Raw genomic sequence first — 22,660 nt, 5'->3', positions numbered from 1 at the left:
AGCTCAATGCTTTGGAGCAGGGACTTGAAATTTGGCAGGAACATCACCCTGATGTCAGGGATGTGTTTTCTACTGTTCCCATGAAAAATCATTCAAATTTGGCCAAATTACAAGCCCTTGAAAAAATTATGGTGTGCACGTGCTCAGTAGAGACTTGCTAGCAACCTTTCAGAAGTGGTATGCCGAGTCTTCATTTATTTACTCTAATTTAAGGTTTCGCGTGCCAGTAATACATTTTAATGTTTTTAGAAGGTCTCTTTCTATAAGTCTATAATGTATAACTAAACTATTGTTGTATGTAAAGTAAATAAGGTTTTTAAAATGTTTAAGAAGTTTCATTTAAAATTAAATTCAGTGTGAGTGCCACTGAAAATCACTCATGTGCTGCCTTTGGCACATCTGCCATAGGTAGGGTTACCATACGTCCGTTTTTTCCCAGACATGTCCGGCTTTTCGGCACTCAAACCCCCGTCCAGGGGGAATTGCCAAAAAGCCGAACATGTCCGGGAAAATGCCGGCCAGGCACTTCCCCTCCCGCGGCGGCTCTGCTCCTCCCCTGACTCTTCGGCTCTGTTTAAGAGCCGGGCTGCCCGAGCGCTACCAGCTTCGGGCAGCCCCCATGCCTCCGGACCCTGTGCCGCCGGAGCCCGGGAGGGGAAGTGCCTGGCTGGGGGCGCAGGGTCCGGAGGCAAGGGGGCTGCCCGAAGCCCAAGCGCTACCAGCTTCACGGTTTGCCGGGCAGCCTCCAGACCCTGCGCCCCTGGCTGGGCGCTTCCCCTCCCGGGCTCCAGCTGCGCTGGGGAAGCACCGGCCGGGGGCACAGGGTCTGGGGGCTGCCCGGCAAACCGTGAAGCCGGTAGCGCTCGGACAGCCCTTTCCGCGTGGCTGGGAGTGGGAGGGAGGAGGGGGCGGAGTTAGGGCGGGGAGGGGTGGAGTTTGGGCAGGGCTTGGGGTGGGAAATGGGTGGGGCCAGGACCCCATGGAAGGTCCTCTTTTTTTATTTGTTAAGTATGGTAACCCTACCCATAGGTTGCCTACCCCTGTGTTAGAGTTTGGCTCTAGTTCTCTGAAGATTCTGTCTGTAATAAGCATGCTCCAGGCCCACACAACGCCATGTGCCCAGACTGCACATGCATCATTGCCACAGAGTGAATGAGCATGCTCTATCCCAGGGCTGCATGGGCTGAACAGGACTTCCCTTGCAATTGCCACTCAGGGACACTGGTGCCAGGTGCTAGAACTGCAAGCAGGAAGAATCTCTCTCTTGTGCTCTTAATGCTTCTGCTGTTGGCATCTCTGTTAAGCAAGGAGGAGAAGGGAGTGGCCTGATTTAGAAGACAGAGACCTGATGAGGAATGGGGAACATGGAGAACTGAGGATGGGGAGAAGCAGAGGGAGACAGTGGAACTGAAATTAAAGACTATCATATGCATAGTGAGGCCGAATTAAGGCTGCACAAGCAAATCTTTGGGGTGCTTAATTCTGCAACCTTAATGTTAATTGAATATAGTTTTTTTGGATGTAATATAGTCCCAGTGAGAGCAGGCAGACTCACAAACAAATTCCTAGATGCCAGAAGACACAGAGTGGCTAGGCCAATAGTGACACTGTCCACCGTTCTGGTCTGTCTTGGCACCACTGTGCAGGTACTTTCCATTAGTTTTAGTGGAGGTCTGAGAGAAATTACTTCCTTGCTCCTGTTGTCATTCTAGCTGGGCATTAGAACCCCTAAACTGCTTTACTCGAGGGCTTAGCCTATATCCTCCCAGGCTTTCTAGCTAGATGTTTATGTGGCCCTAATCACCATAGCATCTGAGTGCTTGACAATCTAGAATGGATTCTGTTCTCAAAACACCCCTGGGAGGTAGGGAGGTATCATCTCCATATTACAGACAAGGAACCGAAGCACGAGGTGGATTAGATGACTTGCCCAAGGGCACACAAAAACTCTGTTGCAGAGCCAGAAACAGAACCCAGATTTCCTGAGTCCTAGTCCAGTGCCTAATGCACTAGACCAGGGATTCTCAAACTGGGGGTCATGACCCCTCAGGGGGTCATGAGGTTATTACCTGGGGAGTCACAAGCTGTCAGCCTCCACCTCAAACCCCGCTTCACCTCCAGCATTTATAATAGTGTTAAATATAAAAAAAAGTGTTTTTTATTTATAAGGGGGGGGTCACACTTAGAGGCTTTCTGTATGAAAGGGGTCACCTCTACAAAAGTTTGAGAACCACTGCACTAGACCATCCTTCCTACACCTTTCGTCTTCTGCTTAAGAGAGGCTATCAAAGAGTATGACTTTAAAAGAGAGACAACAGCACTTCTCATAAGAGAGCTTCCTCACACTTTTCTCCTTATCTCTTTTCACTTCATGTCTCTTGTGCAATGGGATTTTGTGGCCATGGAGATCCTTACAAGGAAACAGCAATAGGCACTTATTGGGTCTTCTGGATGGCAAACAGCAGCAGGGTATGCTAGACCCTCCTTCATTAGTGACAGCAGCAAGACCAGCAAATGACAGGATGTTAATTAGAAGCAGACCCTTCCTTAGTGCTTCTGCCAACAGCCTCCTTCACCTCATAAGCATGGCTGCAAACTGGCTGTCAATAGTTCTCTTCATGTGCTGCTTTCAGGGATGATCCTCTAGAGCAGTGGTTCTCAAAGCCGGTCTGCCGCTTGTTCAGGGAAAGCCCCTGGTGGGCCAGGCCGGTTTGTTTACCTGCCACATCCGCAGGTTCGGGCAATCGCGGCTCCCACTGGCTGCGGTTCGCCGCTCCAGGCCAATGGGGGCTGCGGGAAGGGCGGCCAGCACATCCCACGGTCTGCGCCGCTTCCCGCAGCCCACATTGGCCTGGAGCGGTGAACCACAGCCAGTGGCAGCCGCAACTGGCCAAACCTGCAGACGCAGCAGGTAAACAAACCGGCCCGGCCCACCAGGGGCTTTCCCTGAACAAGCGGCGGACTGACTCTGAGAACCACTGCTCTAGAACATTCTCTGACTTCTGTAACATCACTGCCTCACTGACTGTGCATCTCTCAGTTGTACATTAGGAGACAACATTTACAGTAGTTGCATTAGATTTTTTTCGACAGCAAACATTTTCAAATGTGACTGCTTAGAACCATGGTGACCACATATTTTAGTGCTTTGGAATAATAAAACTGTTTAGACAATTAAATAGATTAAAAAATTATGTCAGGCAGATACTCATTTCCTGTGCTTTACTACCTGCATCCTAACGATAATATTTTACATTAATATAGAACCTTTCAACCTAATGGATCCCGGGGCACTTAAACTATAGCTGGGATATCAAGGACGCCTATTTTAATATAGCATCACTGATATTCAGTCACCTCCAGGGTGTAGTACAGATGCCTGCTCAGAAACAGCTCACTAAACAAGAATTTTGGCCAAGAACACATTAGAAAATTCTATTCTTAGAGGAAAAGTTCCATCCAAGGATCTCAAAGTGTTTTAAAAACAATAATTAAGCCTTGCAACATTCCAGTGAGGTGGGTCACCATTACAGTCTCCATTTTACAGATAGGTAAACTGAGGCACAGAGGCCAAAATTTTCAAGTTGGGCTGCCGAAAGTTAGGCTTCTAAATCTGTACTTAGGCTCCTGATTTTTTTTTTGAACTGCAGACTACCCACAAATCTATGGAAGATGCAAGTGCTCAGCACCTTTACAAAAATTCAGGCCACTTCTATTTAGATGCCTAAATATAGGCAACTAGATTTGGAAATGTTGTCTAGAGAAGCCAAGGGACTTTCCCAAGATCATACAGTGTGTTAGTGGCAGACCTGGTGAAAGAACCTAGGGATCCTGGTCTTTACTATTAGAGAATAATCAGTCAAGCAAGGAGTAAACTGCAGGCTATTCATTTTATCTACCTAAGAAGGCTGAAGGGCTGAGTCAGCTCTTCTGGGATTTGAACCTGTGATTCTAGGAAATCCATGTATTTTACTCCTGATACTTAGAACTCTAAACCATCCCCAAGACTAAAATGCTTATCTTCTGTTTCACTGAATATAGGAATTTAGTTTATTGTTCTATTGTTTTGTTTTTTTAAAATACTGTAATACCGCAACAAAACTTTGCAACATCTCCCTGTGCTTTTCTACACCTCAATGCTGCCTGGGAACTCACTGATACAGATTGCTTTCCCCTGCGTTGGCTCTGAACTCAGGCGCCAAATAAGGGATCACAAGTGGATAACACATAGATAAGACTTTGGCAGCCACTCTTCTGTCATATGCTTTCTGTTGCCAAGAAACAAAATAGCACTTATTAAAAGTCTCTCTTTAGTTAACTGTTCTGTAATTCTCTTCTTCTACTGGCATCTTGTCGAATAAGCAAATGCCTATTGCTTTGGGGAAGGAAAGTGTGTTGGTGCAAGGAGTAACATTTATTATCTCCAGACAACTGTATTTAACAAGCTTTGGAAATAATAGCTAGGGCCAGATCCTCAGCTGGTGTAAATCAGTGTCTCCACTGCAGTTTCCTTCCCAATAAGATGACATCAGTGGAGCTATGCCAATTTATATCAGCCGAATAGGGTGACCAGACAGCAAATGTGAAAAATCAGGACAGGGGGTCGGGGGTAATAGGAGCCTGTATAAGAAAAAGACCCAAAAATCGGGACTGTCCCTAAAAAATCGGGACATCTGGTCACCCTACAGCAGAGGTTCTGGGTCCTAATTTTTTCCCTTCTCCATTAGTGTGAATGTTTGTAGATCAGGGAATTTGTGATATAAAAGAGAGAGGTTCTAAGGCTAAAAAAAATTAGTCACAGTCTTATTGGTGTTGAGGAGCTAATTAAAAGCTGTATTGCAGCCAGTGCTAAACCCCTGGTCTGTTAAGCTTTTGCCTTTTGAAAAAATTGATTTCAAAGATTACTTTTAAAAGGCCCAAAATGTTTATCTATCTTAATGCTGTTATAACCTGACCGAGATTGTCATCCAAATTCTAAATAACAATTGAGAAAAAAGTATTAACCATTCTGCCAGTGAGAAAGAACAAAAAATATATCCATGATTTGGTCATGAATTACCCTACAACATAAGCTTATTTGGAGCCTGATCCAAACCCTATTAAACAATGAAGGCCTGGGATCAATCTGTTGCCTGTTGCTGCTGAATCAGTCATCATTAGCAATTGAGAAAACTCTGAAAAGGATGAATGGTGTCAGGTAGTTTAGGACCAAAAGATAGGTACTGGCTAAAAAGTAAAAAACATATCAAATTATGCTCTCAATTACCCTAAAATAGGACCCAATCTAGCAATTACTTACACATGTCAAATCAATGGAAACATCTGAGTAAATTTACATGCCTACATATATGTTTTCCAGATTGGGCCTTTAAATGTACCAGTAATTCAAGTGAGACACTTTAAACCACTGCAAATGAGAACACAGGGTTTCAGAAAAGCTTAATATTCAGGAAGTGTTTTCCATTTTTTCTGTAATGTTGATGAATATGGGTTTTTTGCTTGGAAAGAAACAATGCAGGATTATGTCAGTGCACGCGTGAGGGAGAAAGACCGATTGGAAACATAAGCCCATTTTCACTTTAAAAGCTAGGTGAACATGTAAAAAGATGATCAACCCACAGCAGCAATGGTGAAAGGTAAGTAGATATGGAAAGTTCTCTCCTTCAGTGTTAATACGTCTGTGGTAACACAGGGAAGGATATCAGTAACACAGGGAAGGACATTTACTTTTTTAATATAGGATGTCTAACCAATCAACTCTGAAACAGGATACCCAGAGCTGTGATGACTTCACAAGCAAGACGTGAGCGCAAAGATACTTCAGTGGTTGGGGTACTTGATGCATGGGTTCCATTCCCTGCTCTGCTTCAGACTTCCTGTATGACTTTGAAGAAGTCAATGACAGTGGGGATACTATTTCCCTACCTTATGTGGAGGTTGTGACATTTAAACACATTAAAAGGTTGTGAAGCTCCAGTTACTACCATCATTTTTATAAGAAATGAGGGTACGGTGAGGAAGGGAGAAATCTCTGTCTGTAATACAGGAAAGGGCAAAAATAACAAGCAAAAAAATGTTCCATTCTAGCTTTTATTTAAACCTGGGTCCATGCTTAATCTGCCTTGTCTGACACTGACATGTCAAATATGACTGTCACTCCTCCCCCTCCCCCCATTACTGTTGCCTACAGCTGTCCTACGTGGGCAGACAAGGTCACAGCATTTGGCACCCATTATAGAAAACAGTGGCTGAGCCCTGGCATTATTAGGAATTTGTTACAATGAGTGTTGAGCTTGGCTGACCCTCTCCACACAGAGTAACTGTTTGTGGCATTGGATGAGGAGAAAGAGACAAGAGGCACAGCCATTTTTACTGGTATTTTGAGGTCAAGGCCTCACTGTGCTAGGGGCTGTATAAACCCAGGAAGAGGCAGTCCCTGCCCCAAAGAGTTTACAATCTAAATAGACAAGACAGACAAAGGATGGGAGGGAAAGCAGACACTGAAAGGCAAAGTGACTTGCCCCAGGTCACCCACCAGGTGAACAACAGAGCCAGGAATTAGAACTCAGATCTCCTGAGTCCCAATCCAGTGGCTAGGACCAAACAGATTTTTAAGTGCAGACATATCTGACGGGGCTGTCATAAACAGTGAAAAATGGGGTGAGGGACAAAATGATTATTTTTACAATATTTCATCTCCCTGGCGCTTACAATCTCATAGCAAACATTGCTAGTTAAGACAAATTGGAAAGACACTAGAAGACCTCAATGGCTCTGCAATCTGCTAGAAGGGGCAAGCCTGAAACACTTAAGAGAGCTTCGTGCTTGAGTGCTAGAAGCACAGCAAGACTGCTCTTGATGAGATTAATCTAGAAAGATTCTTATAATGCCATATAGCTATTTCTGCACCGTGAGGCCCTCTTATTTATCCTGGCCTCCAGCTAGATCCTATTAAAAGTTATTTCATTAAAATTGTATTACTAAAAGCATCATGCACAGGATGCAACCCCAGACCAAGAAGAGTTCGTATTGCAGTGATTAGATAAAGCAACGTAGCACAGAGACCTATAAAAATGCATGAAGATTGTGTACTATTGTGGCTTCAACAGCTGCCTCGGCGGCTGCCTCACTGAAAGGCTCAGGGCATTAACTGCTGAGGACCCTGACAAAATTATATGCTTTCTTTCAACTAAATAGAGCAGTTGAATATGAAGGCCTTGCAGGCCTCAGAGATGTCCATACTTAGTCCCTCTGACACATAGTGATATAGACAGTTCGTTTTAATAATCGGAAATGTACAGTACCGGAATTAGACTCTTCCCCGCTGGAAAGAGAGAGGAACCTTATGGTTTATTCCCCCTTGATCCACATTCATGTGTGTTTATATTAAAACTGGCTGCTTGGAGAGGATTCTTGCAGAATCAGCTGCCCTTTCTTTTTTACCTGCACTGGGGAGGAGGCGAAATGGCTCTCACATGGCTGTTCCAATTGCTCAGGGCTGACGCACGACCTAATATAAATCAGGGAGCATAGACGATCACCTGTGGTTAAGTGCTTCCCGCTTTCTGCCAAATTTTCAGGTGGAGGGAGAGGAGCACTGGTCAGGATCCTACATGTGGCCCTCAGGAGCCCCTGGTCTCGAGCGCCACAGGTTGAGTGTCACTGATTTCCAAGCCAGATTTGGCCATCAGATGAGAATGCCAGGGTCTTATGGAAAAAGTAAATGGAAGCTGCTGCCTCACAGCAGGACCCTTCAGAGACCAGAGCAATGAATGCCTGGGGAGCGGAACAACTGACGGAGTGGAGACTATGATCCCTGAGACTATGGAATGAACCTAACTCCTTCTCTCATGCCAGATTCTGTCATACCACCTTGTCTGACATGTAGCACTTTGCTCTATGAGTAGCTCCACTGACTTCAATGGGAACTACTCACTGAGTAAAATGCATTATAGCAGTGGTTCTCAACCAAGGGTCGGGGGCCGCGAGCAGGTTCCAGGGGGTCCGCCAAGGAGGACCAGTGCATGGGGCTGAAGCCTGCTTGGGACCCTGAGCAACATAGCTTCACGGTGCTCCCTGTGGCCTGGGACCCTAGGCATTCGACCTGCTTGCTACCGCTTAACACTGACCCTGGCTTTTATCTGCAGAAAACCAGTTATTGTGGCACAGGTGGGACATGGAGTTTTTATAGCATGTTGGGGGGGCTTCAGAAAAAAAAGGGTGAGAACCCCTGCCTTATTGCATAAGTGAGGGTGGAGGAATCTCACCCTTAGAAAAGTGTAGCTTGTGCCCACGCTAGCACGTAGGCTGCAATCCTTCTCTACACCTCTGCCTGAACAGAATGGGTTGGAGGATGAGGATCTGATACCTTCCAGCATACCTGTGCCACAGAAAGCAGAATTTTGTACGGGTGGACACATTATTTCAATAATCCAAGATGTTTATGTGTGTCCTAAATTGAAACAATCAAAGCTCAGGTTGCTATTCCTGTCACTGGATTCCTTCCTCCCCAAACTGCTACCAATGACTTTCATTTCTGTCTCTTTTTTTTTTCAATTCTATATCCATCACCGTGGCATCTCAGCACTTCTCTCCCCCTCATCATCAATGCAGTTTGTCTCCTGCCAAGCACTGGCAATAGTCAGGATGCAGTCTGTGTTCTCTACACAAGGAACAAACATTTTTGGTGACTCATCCAACCCAAACAGATCAGAAAACAATTCTGAACACTGGCCTTTTGCCACCACTGAGCAAAACTTGAAGTGCAGTTTTAGGAGCAAAAATCAATACTAACCAATGAGATTTGGCTGGCACTTGACTTCATGTGTAGCAAGCCATTTATACACAACGGATAAAGACACCCACACACTGATTCTACTAATTTTTATCATGAGTTCCATATTTGTTCCATGACAAACAATGGAGATAGTAAAACTATCTGACAAATGAGGCTGTTAATAAATGCCAGGAAGGGCAAGCAGCGGACTAACTCAAGGTCAGCTGTGTTGCTCGAGAATACAGCCCAATACGGAGATGCAACCTCCAAATGGAATTTGCTGTCAGAGGTTTGGAAGGCAGGACACCACCTACGGTACATACACCTACGCTGGAAATTTAAATCCTCCTTTCCAGTCTGCCTGAGTATTTGTTTATTCCCTACAAACAGCTTTATACAGATCACAGATTCTAGGAAGCTGAGTTTCCAGCTACCTTTGCTGTAGAGTCACCACTTTTTTCAACTTGGAATTAATTCCAGCTTAAACCTGACTTATTCCTAGGTTTAAATTCATCATATACTTAAAGATTAACTTCAGATTGTTCTCGCAGCTTCTCAATGCCAGGAAAATTCTCCTACTGATCCCTTCAGACTAAATTTACAACATTCATTCCATTTACAGGGGTCATTCCATTCCCAAGAATCTGGAAATATCTTCCTCCCGAGTGTTACCCACCAATTTAGAGCCTCCTTAGTCCCAGTGCCCACTCCTAGACCCCCAATTTGTGAGATCAATTTGTGCCAGAAACCATGAGTTCTGATTTTCCTTATCACTGAAATCTCTTCCTTTCTGTCCTCCCTCCAGTCCATGCAAACCATGGCCCGAGAGGCACCAGGATCGTTCATCCAACCACCCCAGTTCACGTCCTAATGATCTGACCATGCCACCCTCCTTTCAATTCCTGCACTGGCTCCAGTTATCCAGCACATCAAGTTTAAACTTTTGTCCCACTTCTATTATTAACTTATTTACATTCTAGCAGTTTCTACAAGCCCCAGTCAGAATTAGGGTCCCCATTGTCCCAAATGTACAAATGAAGAGTAAAAGACAGTCCCTGCTTCAAAGACCTTACAATCCAATTTGTTCTTAACTAACTAGTTGAACAAGCTGTACTGCTACAGAAAAACATTCTCGCTGTTCTTTAAAACTCTAATCTTAGGCCATGTCTACACTACAAAGTTAAGTCGACTTTATGTAAGTCGACATCAAGCCTTTGATTTAAGCAAGTTGATCTTGCATATCCACACTACACTCATTGTGTCAGCGGAGTGCATCCTCACTAGCAGGGCTTGCATTGACACACAGAGCACTGCACTGTGGGTAGCTATACCTGCATGTAGCCGAGTGGAATTTTGGGTTGGGCTTCCAATGCCTTCCATTGGCGTGGGTGGTTATGGGAACATGGCGTTAGCCTCTCATGATGCACTTACCTACCTACCTACCTCCCTGAAATCAACAGCAAACAAACCAAGCCTTTTTTGTGCCTTTTTTCATAAGCCTGGGTTATCTGTGCAGACGCCATAGTACAATAAGCATGGACCCCGCTCAGCTGTACACTATCGTTGTGAGCATTACAAACACCTCACGCCTTATTCTGTAGTATTTACACAGCCGATACAGGAGCCACTGCGCAGAATAATGTGATGCCACGCAAGCAGCCCTGCTGGAAGACATAGGGCGGAACAATTCACAGTTGCTGGAGACAGTCACGCATCACCTTGACACGGTGGACTCAGGAAACAAGCACTGACTGGTGGGACCGCATCGTTATGCAGCTATGGGATGACAAGCTGTGGCTGCAGAACTTTCAAATGCATGAGGCCACTTTCCAGGAACTGTGTGAAGAGCTTTCCCCAACCCTGAAGCACAGCAATACTATAATGAGAGCTGCTCTGACAGTGGAGAAGCAAGTGGCGATAGCTCTGTGGAAGCTTACAACCCCAGACTGCTACCGGTCAGTGGGGCATCAATTTGGAGTGGGTAAAACTACTGTGGGATCTATTGTGATCAAGTTTACAGGCCATTAAAAGACTTCTGCTAAGAAGGGTAGTGACTCTGGGCAATGTGCAGGACATGGTGGATGGCTTTGCCGTGATGGGGTTCCCTAACTGCAGTGGGGCAATAGATGGAACACATATCCCTATCTTGATACCAGACCACCCTGCCAAAGAGTACATAAACCGAAAGGGATACTTCTCAATGGTACTGCAAGTGCTGGTGGATTACAGGGGCTGTTTCACCGACATCAACGTGGGATGGTCGGGAAAGGTGCATGATGCGCGCATCTTTAGGAATACAAGTCTGTTCAGAAAGCTGTAAGCAGAGACTTTTTTTCCAGACTGCAAAATAACCATTGGTGATGTTGAAAAGCCAACTGTGATGCTGGGAGACCCAGTCTACCCCTTGCTTCCATGGCTCATGAAGCCATACATAGGCAGCCTGGACAGCGGTAAGGACTGGTTCAATCATGCACTGAGCAAGTGCGGAATGGTGGTGGAATGTGCCTTTGGACGTTTAAAAGGTCACTGGTGCTGTTTGCTTACTAGGTTAGACCTCAGTGAAAACAATATCCCCCTTGTTATTGCTGCCTGCTGTGTGCTCCATAATATCTGTGAACCAAAGGGAGAAAAGTTTCCACCGGGTAGGGGGGTTGAGGCAGATCGCCGGGCAGCCAATTTTGAGCAGCTAGACACCAGGGCAATAAGAAGAGCACATTGAGGGGCTCTGCATCTCCGTGAGGCTTTGAAAACCAGCTTCAGCAATGAGCCAGAGTAATGTGACACTTATCTGTGTTGTTCCTTACAAAACTGTCCCCTCCATTGCATTTTCACACCTGTAAACTCCACCTCCACCAACCACCACATGTTGAATGAATAAAGAGCCTTTTCTCCTCAATCTGTTAAGTTTTATTGAGCACACAAACACACAGAGACAGCAAAGAAAAATAAGATAACCTGGGGCAAAAGGGCTGATAACACTATGGGGGGAGATACAAGGAAAGCTGGCTTACAGATGCACTGCAATAACTATCAAAGGTGTGGGAATGAGCACCTTTTGGTCCTTGTATCCTCCCCTGGTATTGAGTGCAAAGGATACCAAACTCCCCACCCACCACCCACCCTGCCTCATAAGACGTTTGTGGGAGAAGGATGTAGAACTGGGCGATGATGGCAGCAGGTTCAGCATAGGCTGCAGAGGGACTCTAGCATCCATCTCCCTTTCTTGAACCTCAACCAGATACCTCAACATGTCTGGTAGCTCCTTCGTAATCCGCAGCATCTCTTCTTGCATGGCATGCTCTTCTTCCCTGCATGCTCTCCTGTCCTCCCTGTCCATGTCCAGGTTCTTGGACAGTATTATCCTCCATGCTCAGAGCTCTATCTTGTCACTCTCGGAGGCGCGCATTAACTCATGGAACAAGTCCTCCCAAGTCTTCTTTTTCCACCTTCTAATCTCAGAAAGTCTCTGTCCCAATGTGGAAGATATGCCGACAGACAAGGTTTCAGCAGCAAGGAATGCAAAGCACAAGGATAGCACTGACAAGTGCATACATTGTTTCTGGTGCAAGGTTAATTTTTTTTAATTAAAAAAAACACTCCTCAATACACTTCACTGCAAGCCACAATGTAATCACAGCCGCTGGCTATTGCAAGAGTCAGTTTGCTTCTCCAGCCATGGTGACTAAGGTCATGAGGCATGAGCGAGAAGTCTTGTGCTGCTGCTTTTGTGAAGACATCCTTGGGATCACAGGTTGGAACTTGAGAAAAGCCCCCTGTCTCCTAGCAACCTGGATGGACAGGCTTGAGGACAGGCATCAGTGTAAAGCCCCTCCAAATAGTTATTTTGTTTTTTACAAAAGCAGCACCGGATTAGGGGGGAAGGGAGACAAACAGGAAGCCACCACCACCCCTTTTTTTCCCTTTGCTGCTTGCAATACACGGTGATCCCTTCCAACTACAACCATGGCATATTTGGGAAAGTATGGTTGTGTGACTCAGATTTCACCAAATGGGGGGCCGATAACTTGTTGAAATGTTTGCGGTTTAAGGGCTAGCACTGAAAGATTCTCCCGTTTCCTCTAGATGACCCTATGTGATATCACTCTCCCGAGGGTGACTGAGACAGCAAGGGAGCAGATGCTGCAAGCATCTGGGTACAGGCCTGATCTTTATGCTGCAATGCTGTGTGCTGCAATGATGCCAGCACAGTTAATACTGGAGTGGCACAGGAAAGTGTCCTACCGTGGTGGATGAAATAAAGCAGCCCTTCCCAGAAACTTTCTGCAAAGGATTGCAGAGTTCCTCTATGAAAACTTCCTAGAGATCTCCATGGAGGATTCCTGGGCCATGGTTGGGTACATAAACAGTCTTTTTCGGAGAGCACTCTCTGCATAGCTGGAGTGGCCACCAATACCCACCACACCTCCTTTTTTGTGCAAATTAAACATAAAAAATAATAGCATGTAACCCCTACAGTTTGATTGGAAATGTGTACTTACCAGAGGTGCATTCCCCAGCATCATGCTCTGCTGCCAACTGGTCCTATGAAGGAATCGGCTCCAGGGTTAAAAACAGCTCTTGGCTGTCGGGGAGAATGGATCCTCCGCTTGCCTGCCTCACATTCTCCTCTTCCTCGTCAACAATGTCCTCCTCATTGTTTCTTGAGGTCGCCCGGGGCTCCTGGGAGGTATCCATGGAGCGTTTTGGGGTAGTGGTGGGGTTTCCCTGGTGTAGCCCTTCTCCCTCATGCCTCGCGCAATTTTGGCATAGATGTCAGTGTTTCTTCTGCTGGATCGGAGCTCTTCCTGCACAGACTCTTCTCCCCACACAGCAATAAGATCCACCACCTCCTGTGTACTCCATGCTGGAGCGCGTTTGCAGCCTTGAGTCTCCATGATCAGCTGTGCTGGCGAGCTCTCCAGGCTGATCAAACAGGAAACGAAAATTCAAAAGTTCCTGGGGCTTTAACAGAGGAGTGGCTGTTTCCTGTGTACCTGGCTGACGTACAGTGGAGTTGAAAGTGTTCTCCAGAGTGGTCACAGAGGAGCACTGTGGGACACCTCCTGGAGGCCCATTCATTCAAATTACACAACACAGTGTCTACACTATCCCCATGTTGACCCAGGGATGTCTAATCAAGCACTACACCTCTCATGGAGGTAGAGTACTGAAGTCGACTTTACAGACCATTTAGGTTGGTGGAAGGCACTTGGTAAGGGCTACCAAGCCCTACATACATTATTAGATCAACTTAACGCGGCTTATGTTGACCTAGGTTTGTAGTGTAGACCAGGCCTTAGGGACTGGATGGCTTTGGGAGAGGATGCATATTGGAACCTACAAAAGTTTTTTTTCTCCTGCTGATAATAGCCCACCTTCATTGATTAGTCTCGTTATAGTTGGTATGGCAACACCCATTTTCTCATGTTCTCTGTATATATATATCTTCCTACTGTATTTTCCACTGCATGCATCCGATGAAGTGGGTTTTAGCCCACGAAAGCTTGTGCCCAAATAAATGTGTTAGTCTCTAAGGTGCCCCAAGTACTCCTCATTCTTTTTGCTGATACAGACTAAAACAGCTACCACTCTGAAACCTAAAAAGAAGAACAGGAGGACTTGTGGCACCTTAGAGACTAACAAATTTATTAGAGCATAAGCTTTCGTGGACTACAGCCCACTTCTTCGGATGCATATAGAATGGAACATATATTGAGGAGATATATATACACACATAAGAAACCTAAGAGATTTAAGCATCTCTGGGAAATAAAGTTACCAGGAGGTAATCAAAAGGGAGATAAGAGGCATATCTTGGGCAACATTTCATGACTCCAGTGCGGGCGATACTCTCTGGTGTGCTATTGCTGAATAATAAAGACACTTAATTTAATAGCTGCTGAGATGCACATCCCAGGCCTGTTTGTACTGATAACACTTGTGTGCAGCTCAGAGGAAAGAACTGCGGTTTCAAATAAGGGAGAATTTACCTTGAGGGATCAGCATATGATTCCAAAGCTTTTCTTAAAATAATTCTCACTATTCCGAGCCCTTTACCTGCAGGTGTAGCGTGAACTGTCTCATGCAGAGAACCAGTAAGGGCTTCAGGAACTGGCATTCTCAAACATACATGGACATGCTTCCCTAGTTGTCAAAACAGTGACCTACAGATTATGTTCTGGATTGCTATAGTGTAGACGCTGATGCAGAGGAAAACTGCTAATTTTTCATGTATACAGCACCTTTCACAGGCATCAGGGTGTGCTAGAGAATAAACATACCACACCTAGAGCTCACTGCATCCACCACTGAAGTCTTGGCACCCATTAGAATGGCATCACAATCACTACCCAAGCATTCAAATTTCAGGGAGAATTTTGGGAGGCAGAAGGGAATTAACCACATAGGAATTTTATCGGCACATCATGGCTGCTTATAAACAACCAGAGCAGATCCCAGAGTACCGGCGTAACACTCACAGCTTAATTGGTGGGCAGCCACATTCTGCACTGACTTCAACTCCTTATCATCTCCACAGTAGCTCTTTACATTACATTAGTCAAGACATGAGCACAGTCCAGTCTCTGCTTAGCAACTGAGTCCCAAAGGGGTCTTTTTGTTATGTGTTTGCATAGTGTCTAGCACAATAGGGCCCTGATTGGGGCCCCTAGGCAGCACCTTGAGACAAATACACAAATAGAGAAATGTCATCACCATCGTATTCCATGGCAGTATGACTACTGGAGTAGCTCATGCACATTGGCCCAGGAGGAGCTGAGACTCATGTGGAAGCGAGAGTGATTAAGAAAATGCTACACGTTCCTTAGAGTCACCCCATGATGGGGAAAGCTGGCCCTGCCCCCTTTCCCGGATCGGAGGATAAAAAGGTATCATCTCCGGGGCTGTAAAGCTAGTCGTGCCCTTCACCAGCACAAATTCCATTAACAAAAAAAGAAGGAAAGACCTGTATTTTAGGACAATGTTGGGACTGAAACACAAATAAACATGCTCCTCTGAATGATGGAGGAAAAGGAGGAAATCTTTACCAGAATGTTCTGGAGCAACACTTGCATAACATAGGAACGGCCATACTGGGTCAGACCAATAGTCCCTGTAGCCCCGTATCCTGTCCCTGTCAGTGACCAGTTGGAGATTTAGGGACATATTTTTTTTTCCTGAGGCCTCCCTCCTCCCCCGCCCCCCAACAGGATATAAAAACTCCACGGATCACCTGTGTGCCACAACAACTGGTTTTCAGTATATCCAGTAGATTAAAAGCCAGGGCCACCATTAGCAGGTAGCAAGAAGGGCAATTGCCTGGGCCCATGCCACGGGGGGGCCCGCAAAGCTAAGCTGCTCAGACTTCGGCTTCGGCCTTGGATGGTGGGGCTCAGGCTTGGGCTTCAGCTTTCTGCCCTGGGCCCCAGCGAGTCTAATGCTGGCCCTGCTCTCTGGTTTATTTTGGAAGCCGCCCTGAAACACCTCCCCACCCCCCAGGAGGCCCCGGACCCCTGGTTGAGAACCACTAACCTGAGCATAAGGTTGCATCCCTGACCATCTTGGCTAATAGCCATTGATGGAACTATCCTCCATGAACTTATCTAAATCTTTTTTGAACCCAGTTATACTTTTGGCCTTCACAATATCCCCTGGCAATGAATTCTACAAGTCGTCTGTGTGTTGTGTGAAGAAGTACTTCTTTACGTTTGTTTTAAATCTGCTGCCTGTTACTTTCATCAGGTGACCCCTAGTTTTTGTGTTCCGTGAAGGATTAAATAACATTTCCTTATTCATTTTCTCTACACCATTCATGATTTTATAGACCTCTATCATATTCCCCCTTAGTCGTCTCTTTTCTAAGCTAAACAGTTCCAGTCTTCGGTGGGGGACTTAGTCAAAGGATATCAACTGGATCACCCTTGTCCACATGCTTGTTGACTCTCTTATAGAATTCTAATACATGGGTGAGGCATGATTTCCCTTTACAAAAGCCATGTTGGCTTTTCCCCAGCATATTGGGTTTATCTATGTGACTGATAATTTTGTTCTTTACTATAGTTTCCACCAATTTACCTAATACTGAAGTTAGGCTTATCAGCCTGCAATTGCCAGGATCACCTTTGGAGCCTTTTTTTAAAAATAGGTATTACATTAGCTACCCTCCAGTCATCTGGTTCAGCAGCTGATTTAAGCAATAGGTTACACACCACAGTTAGTAGTTTAGCAATTTCATATTTGAGTTCCTCCAGAACTCTTGGGTGAATACCATCTGGTCCTGGTGATGTATTACTGTTTATCAGCTTTTTCCAATTGACAACTCAATCTGAGACAGTTCCTTAGATTTGTCACCTAAAAGGAATGGCTCGGGTGTGAGAATTTCCCCCATATCCTCTGCTATGAAGCCCAATGCAAAGAATTCATTTAACTTCTCTGCAATGGCCTTGCCTTCTTTGAGTGCTCCTTTAGCACCTCGATCATATAGTGCCCTACTGACTGGCAGGCTTCCTGCTTCTGACACACTTAAAATATATTTTGCTGTTAGTTTGTGTCCTTAGCTAGTTGCTCTTCAAGTTCTTTCTTGGTTTGCCTTATTATAATTTTACATTTGACTTGCCAGAGTTTATGCTTCTTTCTATTTTCCTCACTAGGATTTGACTTTGATTTTTAAAGGATGCCTTTTTGTCTCTAACCACCTCTTTTACTCCACTGTTTAGCCATGCTGACATTTTTTTGGGGGGAGGGGGTCCTCTTACTATTTTTTTTATTATAATTTAGGTGTACCTCCATTAGGGTGGTTTTAAATAATCTCCATGCAGTTTGCAGGCATTTCACCCTTGTGACTGTTCCTTTTAATTTCTGTTTAACTAGCTTCATCATTTTTGTGTAGTTCCCCTTTTTGAAGTTAAGTGCCACTAGGGCAGGTTCCTTTAGCATTTCCCCCCATATAATGATGTTAAATTTGATTACATTATGGTCGCTATTACTGAACAGTTCAGCTATAGTCACCTCTTGGACCAGATCCTGTGTGCCACTTAGGACTAAATCAAGAATTGCCTCTCCCCTTGGGGTTCAACGACTAGCAGCTCCAAGAAGCACTTATTAATGGTGTCTAGAAATTTTATCTCTGCATCCTATCCAGATGTAACATATACCCAGTCAATATGAGGATAGCTGAAATCCCCCATTGTTTGCCACCCTTCTAGGTGGCAAAAGAACAGAGGCACCTCACAAGAGTGATTTCCCAGTTGGAATGCAGAGAAGGAATATTATGAACAGCCCAGTCCAGTTCCAACCCGCCCATCCCTTCCTCCTTTTCCACAACATTTCTCAATGTACAGAGATTTCTTTAAGGCTTAGGCAGCTCTTTAAAAACAATCCAGGCTGTCACTAATAAGAACAGCACAAAATTACACACTGGATCCAACCGGTATGATTTGGAAACAGAGTCAGCCTTTGAGGTGCGAGGCCAGAGGAGTCAGCGCTCATCAGGCAAGGGGATACGTTTGTTCCTTGGGGGCCCTTGTGCTTGTCTCACCAAACAGCTGATTAGGGTGACCAGACAGTAAGTGTGAAAAATCGGGACGGGGGTGGGGGGTAATAGGAGCCTATAAAAGAAAAAGACCCAAAAATCGGGACTGTCCCTATAAAATCGGGACATCTGGTCACCCTACAGCTGATCCAGGGAATAATTCTGGCATCCCTTCCAAAAAAGGCTTTGCAAGCCTGCTTGCCCAGCTGCATGCAAACCTGCCACACACCAGCAGCCATCAGTGAGGGTGGAGAAGCACAGAGGTAATTAAATGTGCAGAAGCACAGAGGTAATTAAGAGTTCTGGGAGCAGGAGGGAGGCAGAGTTTATCCAGACTAAGCCGGAGACTCTCCTGTCTCTGCTGCAGCCCTGGGGCAATGTTTCTGTAGAAGACATTTGGGAAGCAGCACTGTAGTGCATCCGACAATGGTGGGCTGTCTGTAGCCCTACGGTGACCTCACAATGTCTATCTCATGGCAGCAATTACCAGCTGTAGAAGTGAGGAGTCTCCAGCAGGGAATTTTGTTTGCTCAGAGTTCTCCAAACACAGAGACAGTAACTATGACATCGAGGGTGGGAAGAAATAAGGAAATATTCCTGCTTTGTCTTCCTCTTCTTTTACTCCATGAGCCTTGCATAACATGGCAACCTCTTGTATAAGACTGTTGTATTCTCGCTCCCAATTCCTAGGCAGTCATCACCATAACACTCACCTTGTAGGTGTGGGGGAGAGCTCCTTGGTGATCCCCCAACAACAACACGCTGTTGGTTTGCAGAGTCTGCATTTACTGGGTTCCTTAGACACAACACCTTCTCTGTCCCCTTCATGTACAATACAGGCACCCACAGTGCTATCAAGTCTACTCACAGTCTTAGTAAACTCTTAAAACTCCCAGAGTATGTGGGGCTCAGGGAGGCACCAGGCTTAACAGAGGAGACGCAAACAGATGTAGGCTGCTGTGACGCTTCCTGGGAGCACCCTGGGTGGCACTGTGCTACCACCCGCCCTTAATGTGAGGAAGCTTTATCTGTGCATGCCGGGGTCAGCTCCCTGCCTCCAGAAGCCTCAGGCTACACAAGCACTCCCCTCTCAGCCTGCACTGGCTCCGCTCTCCCTCTACAAGTAAACTCCAATGCCCAAGCCCTTCGAGCATCCCCCTAGAGTGTCCAGTCCCTGTTCCACTAGACCAGGGGTCCCCAATGCGGTGCCTGTGGGCGCCATGGCGCCCGCTGGGGCATCTAAGTGGTCCCATGTACTGGTCGGTGGACGAGCATCTGCCGAAATGCCGCCGAGAAGCAGCGTCATCCAGAGGCGTCGCCGCCGAAATGCCGCCGATTTTCAGCAGCATTTTGGCGGCAACGCCTCTGGATGACGCTGCTTCTCGGCGGCATTTCGGCGGCTATGCCTATTGACGTTGCCGCTTGTCGGCGGCATTTCGGCAGATGCTTGTCCGCTGCCACGGTCCTCCGGGGCTCGTTGTCTGGCGCCCGCCAGACGAAAAAGTTTGGGGACCACTGCACTAGACACTCACAGAACTCACAGATCCGCTATTCCCAAAGAAACAGTACATCTCAGGATCACCGCTCAACTCACAGCACTTAGATGGGTTACTTGTTTTCACTATGAAACGTGTATTTCACAAAGAACACAGACTCCAGAAAAAGCAAGTAGAATGAATAGATACAAATTGTTACATAGAAAATAAAATCATAACATGCTTTCTAGAGTCTGATCTTCATTAACAAGACATTTTCCTGTCTCATAAAGGATAGCTCACTCAAAGTTTCCTCCCAGCGTTCAATAACCAGACCAGCTGTGATCCTCTATTCATAAGACGAGCTAACTGGCAGGTTGTCCTCTACCTGAAGGATACAAGGGTGTACCTCTGTCCCCTGAGATAAAGTTCCAACCATCCACTGTCTTCGTTTGTAAACAGGGTACCCCCTGTTGCTTTTCTTTTCCTGTAGAGAATCTCCCCTAGAGACTTTGCAATCACTAGCTTAGCTCTTTGCTCAGACTGTAAATAGGCCTTTGTTGTGAAGTATACAATACTCAATTTACATATAGCCAGACATGCAGATAAGAATGGCTTGACTCAAAGAAGCTTGTTTATCACCTGGTGACCAGTCCCAACTCACAGGCCTTAAAAGCATGTTTTTCAGCATACATGCATAACTTTACATATGGTCACAAATGATTGTAGTATCAGTACGACACAACCTTTCAATAGAGACCTTACATGACACCCTCTAATAAAGTATTATGCAGAGATCAGACCCAAGGGATCCCGCTAACTCTACCCACACATCTGTGCCCTCTGTCAGCTGGCACCAAGAGGTCCCTGGGACTCACAGCTGCCATTTCTAGACTCACTATCATCCTACATCACCTCTGTCTTCTTCCCGCAACCATCAGAACAGCTAACACCCATTGCTCCCAAGTACACTTCTGTTAGAGCAGCCATTGTCTTTACTCAAGATAAAAGCTTATCTACATTACTGTTGGCTGTTTGGTGGAGTCGCAATCCAGATGTCTTTTGCAGTACAGTATTATAGAGGAGCCGGGTTGCTCATGGTGCTTCCCACGAATCCCAGGCAGTGAAAACTTTGCAGCACTCTGGAATGGCAGTCCCAGCTATACAGCTAGCGGCAGTCCCCCAAGAAGCTACTGCTGAACATGGCTGTGAGTTGGTGAGGGGTGATCATGGTGCCAGAAGTGAGCTGGTTCCAGGATTCTGCATAAGAGAGGCAGCAACAGCAACTGAAGCAGCTGTCAGGCCTCAGTCCGAGGGCGATCGAAACTGAACACGGTAGATGACTCAAATTGAGATTTGAGCTGGACTTGACAGCCCTCTGCTTCTCATGTGCAGGCGAGATGTGATGATTACAGAACAGGCTACTGGCAAATGATTCAAAAAGCCTGAATTTTACCAAAGCCTCCAGAGCTGGAGATAGGAACAGCGATCAGGCACCAGTCACTGAGGGTTGCTATTTTCCTTGGTAACTAGGGCTGCCTGGTTTGGGAACTGGAATAACCAGTTTTGACAGCTTACTCCAGCCCTCTTGTTTCCCCCTAATCCCTGAATACAGTTTTTAATAACCTGCTTCCTTCAACCAACACCCTTTCTCTAGCCAACACAAAGCAAGGAAGTTACATTTCTCGAGGGGAACAAAGTCGGTCACACCGGAGGCAAAACAAACAGAGAAGAAACCCCCACTCCCTTTGCTAAGCCTCTTCCTAAGATTTTCTGTAGAAAATTGCAAAGTACATTCACCAATAATTCCTTGGCATTAATGCCAACAAACTTCCATTAGATTACAATTTAAAAAAGTACTCTGCACTCTGATTAGTCTTACGAAAAGATTAATATTAGTCCAGCAATCTTATATACTTAAAGGCTTGTAGAGTACCTTTCTTTTAAGTACCTTTAATCCATAGTGATGTAAGTACCAAGTGCACTGGAAGATAGTAAATATGCATTGTGCCCTATGAATCTTGTACATTAGTAACTGATGAAGCAGTGCAGCAATGCTCCATATTAAAGGCCACTGGTCAAGTGACTGATCTGATATTTACCTGCCTAGCAAAAGGCCTGCGGTGCATTTCTGTGGTAATTGCAGGTTTCTCTGGGCACTTGCAACCCAGAAGAGTTTATGGCTAGGTCTACACTGGGGGGGGGGAGGGGGATCGATTTAAGATACGCAAATTCGACGTATCCGATCCGACTTACCCCATTGTGAGGACGGCGGCAAATCGACCGCCGCGGCTCCCCCGTCAACGTTACTCCTACCTGGGCTGGTGGAGTACACGTGTCGATTCGGGGATCGATTGTCGCGTCCTGACGAGACGCGATAATTCGATCCCCGAGAGATCGATTTCTACCCGCCGATCCAGGCGGGTAGTGAAGACAAGCCCTAAGACTCTGGGGACCAAGCTGTGCTGTCAGTTACAGTGGTGAGATCCCATGGAACGCAGTGGGATTGCACCAGTGAGCAAATTGGGGGGGAAAAGTAGGGGGTCCTTAGTGAATGTGGGTGGTCCTGAAGGCAGCACCGAGTGAGGTGCCAGGGTAATTCTTGGCTGGCTCCTTTGCACTGCCAAGCCGAGCCCAGTTCTGCTGGAGCAAGATTGTCTTCTCCCCTCTACCCCCACCCCCTCTGCCCCTGCCTCCTCCCATACCCCTACTGCCCAGTCCTCCCCACCAGCTACCTCACTTGCTTCCCCTATCTCCTCTCCTACCCCTAACTGCCCCCTCCACCCCTACACATTACCCCCTACCGTCTGCTCTTCCTCCTCCCCACCTGTTACCCCCACCTTCTGCCCCCACCTCCTCCCCCACTCATAACTTCCCCTT

General features: G+C 46.1%; 1 protein-coding gene across 7 annotated transcripts in view; it reads right to left on the bottom strand.

Moving 5' to 3' along the window:
* Window positions 1-22,660, bottom strand: part of ABLIM1 (actin binding LIM protein 1) — a 314,331-nt gene that overhangs the window by 245,333 nt on the left and 46,338 nt on the right. The window contains exon 2 of one of the 7 annotated variants that reach the window (XM_065552432.1): window positions 13,276-13,699. The exons of the other annotated variants lie outside the window; for them this stretch is intronic. The gene's annotated coding sequence lies outside the window, so the exon portion shown is untranslated. The remainder of the gene's footprint in view (window positions 1-13,275; window positions 13,700-22,660) is intronic. 7 annotated transcript variants of the gene reach the window in all.

Source organism: Chrysemys picta, chromosome 7, assembly GCF_011386835.1.
Source record: "Chrysemys picta bellii isolate R12L10 chromosome 7, ASM1138683v2, whole genome shotgun sequence".
Lineage (NCBI taxonomy): Eukaryota > Metazoa > Chordata > Testudines > Emydidae > Chrysemys > Chrysemys picta.
The sequence above is the reverse complement of the archived record's forward strand: the minus strand, read 5'-3'. Positions and strand labels throughout refer to the sequence as shown.